The sequence below is a fragment of the Sceloporus undulatus genome, chromosome 6 (genome assembly GCF_019175285.1).
Source record: "Sceloporus undulatus isolate JIND9_A2432 ecotype Alabama chromosome 6, SceUnd_v1.1, whole genome shotgun sequence".
Classification (NCBI taxonomy): Eukaryota; Metazoa; Chordata; class Lepidosauria; order Squamata; family Phrynosomatidae; genus Sceloporus; species Sceloporus undulatus.
The window spans coordinates 89,799,326-89,809,489 of NC_056527.1; positions in this window are offsets into that span (position 1 = coordinate 89,799,326).

Here is a 10,164-nt window from a genome sequence, read left to right on the forward strand (position 1 = left end):
TCAAACCAGCATCTTGGCTGAACTCGAGAAGCTATGGGCTGGCAAGCTTTTGTTTGCCCTAATGGTCTTTTAATGTGATTTTTCCAGCAGTGTTTAAGAAGTGTGGCCAACTCAGGGTCTCAGATGTGTTGACTGAAATCCTATTAGTCTTTACTATTAGCTATGCTGCCGGGCTACTGGAGTTGCTGTATGTAACAAAGAAGGCCACTGTTTGTTTTTCACTACCTGTTAGTAAAAACCTCCCTGTAGTGGGTAGTCTCACACGAGAACACAACTATCTGTGGGCCACTTTATAATTGGATCTTTCAACATCTTCTGCTTTTAATTAATGCGCTGCATGGCTCAGGAGGATATCCCCCCCCCCCCCCCTTGCCAATTGTAAAACTCTGGCAAAACCAGGGATTCCATCCAGGAAATGGCACCAGCTACAGTTTACACCTCCCTTGCCCCTCTTACCCCTACTATCTCTCTCCCAGCACCATGCCCCTCCATTACATTGGGAGCAACCCTGTGTTCCACTAAAGAATACAGTGTTGAGACATCATTGGGGTGTCTCACTTCATTCCTTGGTGACAGTGGCAAAGGTGGTCAGCATCCTATGTGAACTTGAGTGTGCCCAATTACCTTAAAACAAATGCAATCCAATCAGATGTTTGCGTAACTCAGTATTCCTTTTCTTTCAGTGACTGATTCTCTTTTTCCCGTGAAAACATGTTTCCTTTCCCCACAATCGGACATCTCATAAGTTGTGTTCATGTGTCGAACCTCAGTCCTTTGGGTGACGGGCGCCTGTTCTGGGTGTGTCACTTCCCAGGATTTGGGAAGGGTAAAGATAAGCAAAGGGACGCTTACTGAGAAACAGGGAGAGGGAAAAGGTTTCAAAAGCAGTCTTAGGCATCCACCGTGTAATCATAGATTATTTTATCAAGCAAGTTTGGATCCCTATCCAAGGATGGGAATGCTGATGTTCAGGGCCATGACATTTCCAGGGACTGAGCAGAAAGATGATTGATGCGCTAAATTCCAGCATCTGGGTTGCTTCCCCAACCACTTTAGCTCCATTGCCATCCAACTTTTGAGACATTATCAGTAAGGTTGACAGTTCTTTCATTAAGCCCACAAAATGGTTGTCCTGAGGTTGCCATAGGAAACAGGAGTTTGGACTATTCCATAGCATCCTCAGTAGTCCCCTTCTGGCAAGTTTAGGTTAGCTCATGTACCTCGGCGAGGCTTCTGTCACCATGTTGTGTGAACAACCATTGTCTCTCTCTGCAGGCCCAGAGCATGATCTATTCCATCACGAGCCATATGGGATGGTATTATGAACTGCCAGACTTCCTGAAGTGTGACTGTAATGAATGAGGAAAAGACCAAATGGTCTTTTCCAGAGCGTAGATGCAGAAGAGATGATGCAAAGCAGTTACACAGTTTTTTTATTTTATATATAATTTAAATGCACCAAGTAAATGCACAATTCTTAAACACATAGTACTTTTTTTCATTATAACTTAAAAAGAAAACAAAATTACCTATCATCTAAAACTGAAAATAAGTAATCCCTATAATTATTAGCCAGTTTTCTCCTTACTGTCTTGTTAAATTTAAATAATATATATTAAATCTTATAACAACTTTAAATGAAAAATAAATTGTAGTAGCTAAATTACCCCTCTTGTTTTGTTGCAGTAACCATACCATATAACTAAGCTTCTTCATTATCAAATTTCCAAGCCACATTGTATATCTACCTATAAGCAACCATGAACATGTTATAGTTCTTAAAAAAAAAAAAATCTAACTTATTTTTAAGAACATAACATGTTAGACCTCTCCATCTTTTCCCCAATATTTCACTAATCGGATCTTTTGGAACATACAGCAGAAGAGGAACATGCAAAGTAGTTAAACAGTTTAACCTTTGTGTAGAGTGTGAAGGCCCAGAAACACAGGTTGGGAAGGAAATACCCCTGAAAACTTTTTAGGGAAATGTGTATTTTCACTTTTAACCAGTAACTATTTTTGTCCTTTCAGTTAAGGATGGAAACTTGGTTTTTTCCTGAGATGTTTCAGTCTCTAAATACTCAGTATGTTTCAGGTGCTTAAATCTTAACAGACTAGTGCTATTTTAACAAGAATTACTCTCATCCTCACCACGAAGAGCATGTATTATAAATTCCGTGCCACAAGGTGGAATGAATTGCAATATGCTTCTACAGCTATCAGAGTATTATATGGAGTATGATAGAAATTGTGCATTTACCTACTTCTATATTAACCTTGTATCTTTCTCCTTTTTATTTTTTTATGTTACAATAGAACTGGATGCAGGGTATCGGGGCATGTACTCTGGTGAAATCCCCATGGACCCAATGGACATGCACATGGACATGGATGGCGACTACCCCATTGATGGTTACAGCGATGGTGTGCGGGCACCCTACACAGACCACATGCTTGCCTAATTTGCCCCTTGGGCAGGGCTCAAGGTAAGAATATTTTTAGCAATTTTTGGGATTGTCCAATTAATTGAAACCCAAGGAAAATGAAAGGAGTGTACTTGTTGGTTGTAGCTGTGGAAACATACTTCAGCTTTTCATTCACTTAATAAATAAGAAGAAGAAGAAGAAGAAGAAGAAGAATTTGTATCCCATCTCTCCCTTTCAAGGATCAATGCGGGTAACAGCAAGCCAATATAACAATTACATAAACAATAATAGACTATTCCTAACCTTCTTGACCCTCCCTCCTATTCCTAGAATTAAAACATACAAGCTACAATAACAATTCCAGTACATCAAATTCCACACAGTGCTACCAAATGTATAGCAAAAATTTGGACAGATTAGTAGTTCTGATTATTGTTTTTGAGGTCAGTCTGAGAAGGCCCACTGGAAGAGATCTGTTTTTATCGCCTTTTTAAAGGCATGCAAAGAACAGCTGTTCTGTTTGGGTAAATCAAATCATCACTTCCCCATGGACACTGACACATGATGGGTGGTGGGAGATGGGTAGCTATGTTGTTCTTTATGTAGTCGTTGATAATAGAAAGAGGGACAGCAATTGAACATACAAATCCAGTTTTAAATGATCAAGTCAATATATTCACTGATATTTGTATCAGCCTATTACCCCAATTCCCCCCATTCCTTTTTAATATTTAGCTTTTGATCATTATTTCCAGAGCTGCCTCTCATAGCCATAACAATCTTGGAAGCCCTTTTGAGTAATCCATAGTAGAACTGTTGTTTCAGATGAGATGATGAATCCTTTGTACATGAAGACAAGTGTCTAAAAAGAAAGGAAGGGCATTGCCAAATATACAGCCTGACTGCATAACTGTTTCCCCCTGGCTAAAATAAACATGTACCATATTAAAAGGAGTTTAATGTTTGTAGTTCAAGCAATATGTAGTTCCAGTTCCAATTCAATGTTTGCAGTTTTTGTCGGTTAAGAGGTTATTGTTCCCCTGACAAACACTAGGAACACCTGGGAGTGGAGTTAGGTGGAGAAATAGTCTGATCTGATCTAAAGCAGCTTCCTGTGTCCTAAAGGGAAATCTTTCTTGAGTACCATCTGTGTTTCTTTTACCCTGAACATCATCTCCCTTTTTTTTCTTATTCCACAGATATTTTCTTAACACAGAAGAGGGCAGCCCCAGTGCTTAAATCCGGGACTCTCGGGAGACAGAAGTGCCTGAGAAAGATGATGACAAGCTCTTCCTTTCCCTGCAAGGAGGTTTTATTTTCTAAAACGAAACCAATTTTCCCTCCTACAGGCCTGTGGGAAAGATTCCATCCTATTCTATATTCCAGGCTGCATCTGATGACCTTGTAATAACTTTCTACTAGCAGTCTACTCCTTTCTGCCCATCTGCACTGTGTTCCGACTTCAACTAACCTCTCCCTCTTCTCTGTTCCTCCAACTTCTTTGTAAATTAGGGCAATGTGTTCAAACTGCCATTGGATTCTCATAAGAGAATTTTTTAATATCCGCACACACACAAACATTTTCTGTGCATGGTGCAAAACCACTTTCCCCTTGCATTTGACCAATTTTACTTCCTGACTTCTAAAGCTTGTCAGTCAGGAAGTGAAAGAAACAAATATTGAGGGGTTTGGGTTTTTTCTTTTTAAAAGAGCAGCCAATGGGTGTGAGTTTGCCAAGAAGTGAGCAGCTTTGCATTTTCCAGCTTTTAATTATCATTTTTATAGCTTTCAAGAGATGTGTCTTTAGTGGCCCTAGCAAGAAATCTCAGAAGCCCTCCGAACAAGGGGAATGACTAATCACTGAAGCAAAACTCTCTTCCTACTGACCATCTCTTTCACATTTTAAAAACTCTTTTGACTTCCCTCCCTGAAACCTTTCCTGGTGATTGGTGTGTTCTCTTTTTCCTCTCCACCCTCTTGTTCCCCCTAATGCATTTTTAAAAGCGGCTCTCTCAATGTGATGGCTTGAGGCTTCCACTGGAAAAGGGATCGATGTAGCTGCAAATGTACTTCAAAAGATTTTATTATTATTTCTCTAAGGGATTTTTTTGTATAGACCAAAGCTAAAAAACAAATAAAAACTTAAACCCAAATCAGCAATGCAAATGAACTGATTTATTTTGTGTTTTTGGTTAGCTTCTTTCTTACAGTTTGAAAATCGAGAGGACAAGGGAGATTGCGGAGGGGAAAGATGGCATGATTAGGAGGAATACATATTCAGTTTCCATCTGAATTGGTATATAAATCTAGGGTTTATTTTTTGTTCATCAGTTACATTTATATCCTTAAATTAGCTTTCCAAGCTTTCCTGGCTTTCTATCTCTCCACTTTATTGTCACCACAGCCCTGTTGGGTAGGCAAGCTGAGCTACTGTGAATGGCCCAAAGTCTGAGTTTCATGGCCGCGGGGGTGGTGGGGGCAGCTTGTTTTTGGATCTTCCAAGTCCCATCTCAAGACTGTAACCACTGTACTACTCTGGCTCTTCAATGTGTCCTTAGAGGCTAACACACAGGCCACCTTGGACAGATGTTGTCTGAAGCGAGAAAATTAACTATGATTATAGTATTTCAATGAAAAAGCTAAGTCACCCAAAAACATTTCACTGGTTGATTAAGCATGGTCAAACTTTAATCAGAGGGGGTACATGTTGAGAGCATACAATTTCTTAAGAGCTTTGGGAGAGAGAAATTAAAAAAAAAAAAACCTTTCCAAGTGACAGATTTTGTGCATTATATTATAAAAGCAAACACATTTTTATCTTATTCTTTATACTTCCCTTAATATCTGAAAGAACAATCTATGCTGAGGTTTTGCTCATGAATACATGTATTTTAAATCTAATCAGTCAGTTTAAGTGCAAATTAAATAATTGTTAGATGACTCAGCACAGCAGAAGGCGAACATGAGTGGATTTTTCAGAATCTGAAACAGTTCTGGATTTATTTGAATCTTTCTCACATAGCTGCATTTAGCGGGGGGGGGGCAGAAAATCTTCTGAAGAGGTAGGACTGCATAGCTCCCCAAACTTGATAATGGCACTCTTGATTATTGTCTCGTCGTCTGCCTTCGAATCATTTCCAACTTATGGCACCCCTAAGACAAGCCTACCTTGGGGTTTTCTTGGCAAGATTTGTTCACAGGAGGTTTGTCTTTGCTTTTCTTTGAGGGTTGAGAGAATGTGACCTGCCCAAGATCACCCAGTGAGTTTCTGCAGTTGAGCAGTAATTTGAACCCTGGTCTCCAAAGCCATAGTCCAGTGCTTAAACTATTACCTCACACACTAACTGTCACTGGGACTCTTTATTACTGTTCAAAGATGGAGCTGTGTTAGTGTGGAAAATCAGTATGCAAAGGGAACTTGTAGTATCTTGGAAGCTAACTGAAAGACGAGCCCATTTCCTCAGTATCTGAGGAACATATACTTGAAGTAGGCTCAAGTCTATGAAAGCTCATGCTATCAATTTCTTTCAGTTAGTGTCAAAGGTGTTATGAGAGATCCCTTTGAATTTTGATTACTGTAAGTCAAATGACTGTACCATCTCTATATTTTATATCAGCCCATATATGCTATCTTCCCAAGTAGAAAGGAAAGCCTGTTTTGGAATGCCTAGTCTGGAGTGGAGTTGGGGAGCTCACTTTAGCAGTGCCAAGGTCATGCCCACCTACAGTCATGCTTACCTGGGAGAAAAATGTATAGCTTGGAGAAGTTAGGTTTTTGAACTCCCACTAGCATGCTAGCAAGGGGTTTCTGGGAATTGTAATCCAAAAATAATATTTCCAAGCCCAGGAAAAATATATATTGAATATTCTTAGAAGCATTCTATCTGTCATTCAGGTCCTTAGCACTGAGGACAAGGCTTGAGAGCAGGGGTAGGCAACCTGCGGCCCGCGGGCCGGATGCGGCCCGGCAAGGCCTTGGGACCGGCCCCCGGCCTGGTCCTGCCACCGATTGCCGCTGGGGCCTTAGGGGGGGCAATTGTCTATAGAAGCCTCAGAAACATGCATTTATATTAACATTTTTAAAGAATCAGCAATTTTTTTCACGTGTCCTCCATTTTTTTAAAAAAAAGTGTCTTTCATTTGAAAATTTTGTCCTACATTTGTCCTGGTTTATTTATATATTTAATTTTTTTAAAAAATTATTTAATTATTTATTTTTTGGCTTCGGCCCCCCAGTTGTCTGAGGGACAGCAACCCGGCCCCCGGCTCAAAAAGGTTGCCTACCCCTGCTTGAGAGTTGAATCTGCAGAAGTCCTGGCATAAGCAGAAGGAATGCAAGCATGTTTAGGCTGTTTCTTTACGTCTACTACATCTCCTGAATAGCAGAATAGCTGCACCAACTTGTACTTTAGAGCAGGCTGGTTGAACATTAACTGGTGTGCTATGTGTTGTCAAGCTGTGCAATAATGTTTGCTCCTGAAACTATGCACAGAAGCTAGTGTTGGCTGAAGGTTGCCTCACTCTTTTTATTTTCCCTGGCCTTAAAAGGCATTATTACTTTTATTTTCCCACCTTATATGTGAAATTAAATCTCATGTACTCAGTCCCATGCAATTGTGCTCTGTGTAAACCATACCCTATTACTGTGGGTGCATTGACATTGTAGAAACAATGAAGTTTGACACCACTTTAACCACTATGGCTTTATCCTACAGAATCCTGGGATTTGTAGTTTTCCAATGCACTAGCACACTTTGGCAGAGAAGACTAAAGATCTTGTAAAACTGCAAATCCTAGAATTCCATAAGATGGAGCTACAGCACTCAATGTCATGTCAAACTGCATTACATCTACAGTGTAGATGTATCCTGTGTGACAAAGACCAAATTCAGTGCTTAAAAAACTGGATTCTACCAGCCTTTCTAAATGATGCAAATTTAAGTCTATGCATGTTTGCTTTGCATGACTGACTTCTCAAAACTCTTTACCTCTTCTCTATAACCAACAGGAAGAACTTTGAAAAATTATTTTGAGGGCTTCATTCCAACTGCTAGTCCAAATTAGAGTAGATCTATTCAACAAATAGGATTCTCTGAAGATGCCAGCCACAGATGCTGGCGAAATGTCAGGAAGAAACTTTTCTGGAACATGACCACATAGCCCCCAAACCCCACAAAAAACTATGTTGTTTATTGTTGTTGTTTTTAATGACCTGATTCCCAAGAGATCTGAGAGTGGGAATAGAGAGTCCTTTTTTTCTTCTTCCCTCTCCATGTACATTATTCCTCAGGCCTATTAGAATAAAGCTCTTTTTCCATGTAGTCCTATGAGCTGCTAATCCCTGCAGCATAGCAAAATGATAGAGCCAAGATCAAAGGGAGTTTGGGAGCAAATCTGCCTCTCCTTTATACATTTCCTTCCAATATCAAGCTGCTTTTTCTCTGTCCTACTAGCTTTCTGATGTGAAGGGAATCTGATTTACTGGCGATTGGACATGGTTTAAAGGCACCCAGGAGGAGACTGGCAAGATGAGCAACCTGAACAGGGGAAAAGTAAACAATGCTCCTGTGTTCCCTTTCCAACTATGGAAAATGTACACTATGATAATGATTCTTATCAGAGCTTTGGTTCTTAATTTGTGTGGCTTACATTCAGGATGAGTAACTTAAAAAAATAATATCCACAAACTCAAATGAAGCAGGCAATATATATTGCAATTCTGCTCTAGAGCACAGAAAATTCAAACTGTCATATTGGCTGCAGGATTCTGTTTAATACCCGTCTCAGCTTTGACATGTAGCAAGCTTCTGGCTCTTATGATTGCAAAGCTGTGTGGGAAATGAAATATCAGAAGCCAGACAGTTCAGTGAGACTTTGGCAGGGGGAAGGTTTCAGAGAAGCACCTTTGGTGTCTTGTATGTCTCCTCCTTTCACCAGCTAAAGTAACCAAGCTGTCATGGGAAAGATAGAAATGGTGCAACAATGAATGCAGAGGCTTAAAAACAATATGTTCCTTGCTTCATTTCTGCCTGCAAGAGCTGGGGTTCGCTCACCTGAGTTAAATTATGACCAAGCAGAGATAGGGAAAGTTATCTTTTTGGACTTCTTGTTCAGTGTCTTAAAGTTGTTTCAAACTTAATGGCAACCTTTTCTTGGCAAGATTTGTTCGGGGGGGGGGGGGTTGCACATGCCTACAACTTTCCAAATCCCTGAGCCATCATAGCTAGTGGCTAGGAGATTCTGGGAATTGCTGTTCAAAAATGTAATTTCCCCCCACTCTGGATCAATTGCATATTTTTATACTGGCAGAAAAAAAATCTTTCAGCTATCATCTTCCTTGCTAGCTAGCAACTATACTAGCTAAAATGTGAAGCCATAGCAAAAAGCTAGTTCCCACGCTGGTTTGTCAGATTTGACCTTTTTCACAGTGAGATGGGGAATCTCTGGCTTGTGGATTTTATATGACCCTAGAGGCTCCCTAAGCCAGTCCAAGGTAACTTTTCCATGCCCTAACATTTGTTTCCCTCTCAAATAATGTGATCATCCCAACCATGATACATTGGGTGGAGACTACCCTGCTTAGTGCATTGCAGTAGGCTAGGCTGGCCCAAGTTCTATTGCTTTCTGAAGTGAAAGATAAATAGGGTTCTTCCACTATTTCACATATAGAAGGTACTCTGAGTGATAGCTGAATCTTATTTGACTCTTACTTCAGTACTGGGAATGGGATACCATCACCAACTACACCTAAGAACAGCAAGTTGACTTAGAGGATGCTGGGCAGACTGCTTAGCATCCATAGATCCATTCTTCAGCATCGTTTGTTTCCCCTCCAAACACACACATCCTATGATCAGCTATCTAAGGCAGCTGTCTGGTTTTACAAATGATAAGTCTGGTCCTGCTAACAGGAATTAGGATTGATTCCTCTTCTTTTCAGCTGATCCAGATCAGCTAGTGGAAGACTAAAGAAAGGTCTTTTTTTGTCCCTGTTATGTGTGTGTATGTGTCTTCAAGTCACCTGTCGATTTATGATAATCCAATGAGTTTCATATGGCTTTTTAAGGCAAGCAATAGTCTGAGGTGGTTTTCCTAGGACCTTCCCCTGAAATATAGCCTACAGCACATGGTATTCATTGGCAGTCTCCCATCCAAGTACTGTTTGGAGCTGACTCTGCTTAGCTTTCAAGATCAGACAGAATCTGGGGCCTTTTAAAGTATTTAGTCCCTTCATCCCAACTATATTACATTACTGTACCATAACATACCATTCCATACTATATTAATACCTTGCTCTTTCACTAAAACAGAGACTCAAGGTGGCTCACAAATGAAAACACAGCACAGTTAAATCGTATAAAAGATCAACATTAATATGGGATTCAACTGCCAACAATGCTTAAAAACAATTCAAAACACAGTTAAAATAATAAAAAGTCATTTTTAAAAAGAGTTAAAACAGTAAAAACCTTAGAGCACTTAACAGTCCTTTTTAAATTCTGCAGCTCCCTGAAGCTATTAACTGTAGTGCACTATAGAGCATTGTGTAGAGGTTTTAATCTTTTAAAATTAAAAAGGCTGAGTGGGTGAACCTTGCTTTTCAAGGTGAAGCTAACATATATATTTTTCTCTTCAACAGTGAGAGCTGAAGCGATGGTTGCAATGTTCAACTAAAATTAGCAATACAGTAGTTTTAAACCTGGGTCTTCCACAATCATGGAAGGCTGTGGGGTGTTTC